Below are 3,795 nucleotides of genomic sequence, written 5' to 3'. Positions count from 1 at the left end.
AAAATGAAACCTCACCTCAAGTTCAACCACCAAGAATAACTTCACCAGAGAAACATATTGAAATCCAGAGTACAATGACAATACAAATAAGTATTTACCGGAAAACGAAAGGAACATAACAGAAAAATGTGAAGGGGCAGACATTTGAAGAATTGAAGTTGAAACTAATGCTCAATCATAAATTCCTTAATAAACCACATTGTCCTTGCTTTAATTGAGATGAAAATGACGTTTGAAATTCTTCAAGTTATAATAGCAAAGTAATAATAATAATTGATACAAACCAAAATGAATGTCTCTATAAGGACATTTAAGTAATTACACCAATAAAGAAGCTATTATGGGTTGTATCCATTATAGAAAAAATGATCAAATAATCTCACATTCCCAAACTACCCAAACATTTGAACAAATCATCACTGTATCTTTTATAATACAAGGACATTTCAGTAAACACAATAATACACATGCTATCTAAAGTAGTACCCAATATTATAACTACACTTAAAACAATCTCACAATCCCAAAATACCCCTATTCTTGCGGTTGAAATTCAAAGCCATTCTTTGACCCAAACTCATTCTTATATAGTACTCCCTCCGTCCCGTTTTGTTAGTCTTGGTTTTTTTTTCACACAGATTAAGAAAGTGTAATTAATTTGGTTGGAAACATAAATTTAGATTAATAATTTCCTAAAATACCCTTATGCTAATCACGAAGAGTGCCAATTAATACCAGTTACAGCTAATGTGTTAGTATTGTAAAAACTCAATGTATTTAATGTAGTGGGTTAGTATTTAATAACAATGTATTAATAACAAGATATTTAATAAGGATATTTTAGACAATTTGAAAGATTACTACATTTCTTAATGGAAAAGTGGACTACAATTTGGGACAGACGAAAAAGGAAAACAAGACTATCAAAGTGGGACGGAGGGAGTATAAGGATACAAAATGCAGGTTATCCAATCTTTCAGGAAATCAGAACATTTGGCATCTAACAAAAAATTCCTCTTTATATACACGATAGCTTAGCTTTTGTGGATATAAAATTTGTAGAATACTATTGTTCATAAAGCAGTGCTTGCATGGATAACAAACACTGAAAAACTTACTCCTCAAGCTAAAGAGCAGCTGTTGAGACCATGTCACTTAACTCTTGTTAGTGCTTTGATAGTAGGTATCGTGTGTGAAGTATGGTAGCAAGATCGATCAGTCTGGGAGGTGCGTGCAGAATTTGTGATGTCAACCATACAATAAAAGTAATGGCACTCTTTTCTCTAGCTTTTTTTTTTCCTCACTGATTTTGCTTTTGAATATTTAACTTTAGTTTCTATATATACCATAGTGATTTGATGTATATAAATTGAAAGGTGATTGAAAATGTAGCAAGGAATATTTTCACAAGTTCTCTGCAAAAAAAACTGGCAATCTAATCATCAGAGACTTCCACTTCGAGTCACTTTGACCAAATTGATATTACAGACTACAAAGTGAACTCTTCCTGGACTAAGCAACTAACCTAATTAAGAGAATATACAACCATTATTGTGAACATCTGTTATCGTCAATGTGACAATTGTTAAGAAAAAAGTTAAAAGAATATGCAACATTTATTTTGTTGTCTAGGGAGTGAACAATTATTTTGCTGTATCCCATAAGCGAACAACTTCAGGTGCTGTAAATCATCTGAACGATTCTTTGCGCCAACTTGAAATGTTAAATTTCATCCAGGAAAAAAAAGGACTTGTTTGAAATGTTGAAGATTTCTGAATATCTATGGGCAAACTTGAAGCATCTCTCTAGACTTCAGTAACTCTTTGCCATTATTGGATAAGATTGACGAGATTTCTCAAGTAGTGGAATTAGGTCGAAGATATCATCATCGAATGTAACAAGTCTATGGTGGGCTATCTTCAGTGGACTAGCCGATCAGTCATAAGCACATTTTCTTTGCTTTTCAGAAATTCGCTTTTAGCCTTTGGATCCTATCTCTCAAGTGTGATTGTAATCGAATCGAATCCAACTCGAATTTGAGTATTATTAAATTTGAACTCGAATTCGATCCTAAGTAGATATACTCAAACTTGAGTTCATCGAGTATGTATTTTCTTGACTCGAGGCATATTTAAACTTGAGTTCAAACTCAAGTTGAACAGTCCAATTTTTCAAATCCATACTTCAAAAGCTAGAAATGTCGGTAAAATATTTTTCTAATCAACTTCCAAAACAAAAATGTATAAAATTTGTATTTTCACATCCTTCAAAAAATCAAGAAATTCATCCTTATGCAATTTTTCAAAAGAACTGACCAAAAATTAATATTCAAATAGCAAAAGAAACAAATTTACCATGTTCAAGTGGAAGTGACTATTACTCATCCGGATTAATTGTCACTTTGAATCTGAAGCCTTTTGCAATCTGTTCTTTTGATCGAGATAAAAAGGTTACTAACCTTGTCTAAATAGACTAAACCATCTCGAGTGATTACATGGAGGGAGAGAGGTGGACACTGATATATAGAGAGAGGCGGGGAAGCGGCTTGGGAGCGATGATAAGAGGATTAACGAAAGAAAAAGAAAAATGATGTAAGAAACATAATTGGCGGAAAAATATACGAGAGCCTAGTATATATAAATACATGATAAGGCTCATGACTGCTTAAGCCTAGTATATTTTGTTACTCAAGCTAATCAAGTTCGAACTCGAAATGAACCTAGTATATTGGAACTTGAACTCGATTGGATTTTGTTAGTCAAGCTAATTGAGTTTGAAAATTGAGTTGAATCTACCTTTTTTCAAGTCTAGAATAGTTTGATTTTTTTTTTTAAATTGTAAGTGGGAGGGTTCGAATCCAAAAATTCTGATTTACACTCCCTCTCTCCAAATTATTCAACCTATCCAACTCCCCGAGAATAGTTCGATTTGCTTACACTCTTACTCTCAAATCTCTTCTACCAGTTAGGAGAAACTTCAAATGTTAAACGAATTTTTTTTTGGGGTCAATTGTCATATCCTACTCCTTTTTCTTTTTTCTAACCTTTTTTTTTTTTGTTGATCATCATATTCTACTCCTACTCTAACTTATATTAGGTAAGGATCTAACTGGTTTTGGGGGGAGAATGGGGGAGAGATTAGAGGAAGAAAATTCCTCCTCTAGACCACAGGAGTAAGAGAGAGAATCCCACATTTAGACCAAAAGAGTGCACTATTACACGCCTTTTAGATTTTATTGTAGGAGCAGAGACCTACACTTTATATTTCACGTGGTGGCCTGCTCGTCTAAAGAGAGTTGATTTGCTAAGAAAAATCTCAAATATTAAATTTTTGCAAAAGTGAATCTTATCTGAGGAAGTATAATAAATATGGATGAGTATATGCAAATGAAAAATTAGTTAGGTGTAGTTTAGGTAATCAACAACACGGGTATCCGTTCGAAAAATTTTATATAATCCCAAATATTTGGCGTTTATCTGGATTCGGAATATGTTAGCGTTTCACACGGTAGTCTTTATTGTATTCTAGATTTATTAGTTCTCGTGGGTTTTTAGATTTAATTATTTTACCTATGACATCTTCCATGTATTTTCTACTGTTAGGGCACATCTCATGTAGCGAAATTGTGTCTTTTATTTTAGTGCATTTTGGCAACGTAACGCTTGCCATAGCCGTATCTGTGCTTCTGAGCGTGGGGTGGGACTTTAAAGGGCAGGGAAGATGGGTAGGAGGATGATGGCAGATGGCTCATCGCTATCTGCAACGAGAGGAGAGCATATGCAAAGCGATGGGATA

The sequence above is a fragment of the Coffea arabica genome, chromosome 8c (assembly GCF_036785885.1).
Source record: "Coffea arabica cultivar ET-39 chromosome 8c, Coffea Arabica ET-39 HiFi, whole genome shotgun sequence".
In the NCBI taxonomy this organism is placed as follows: domain Eukaryota; kingdom Viridiplantae; phylum Streptophyta; class Magnoliopsida; order Gentianales; family Rubiaceae; genus Coffea; species Coffea arabica.
The sequence above is the reverse complement of the archived record's forward strand: the minus strand, read 5'-3'. Positions refer to the sequence as shown.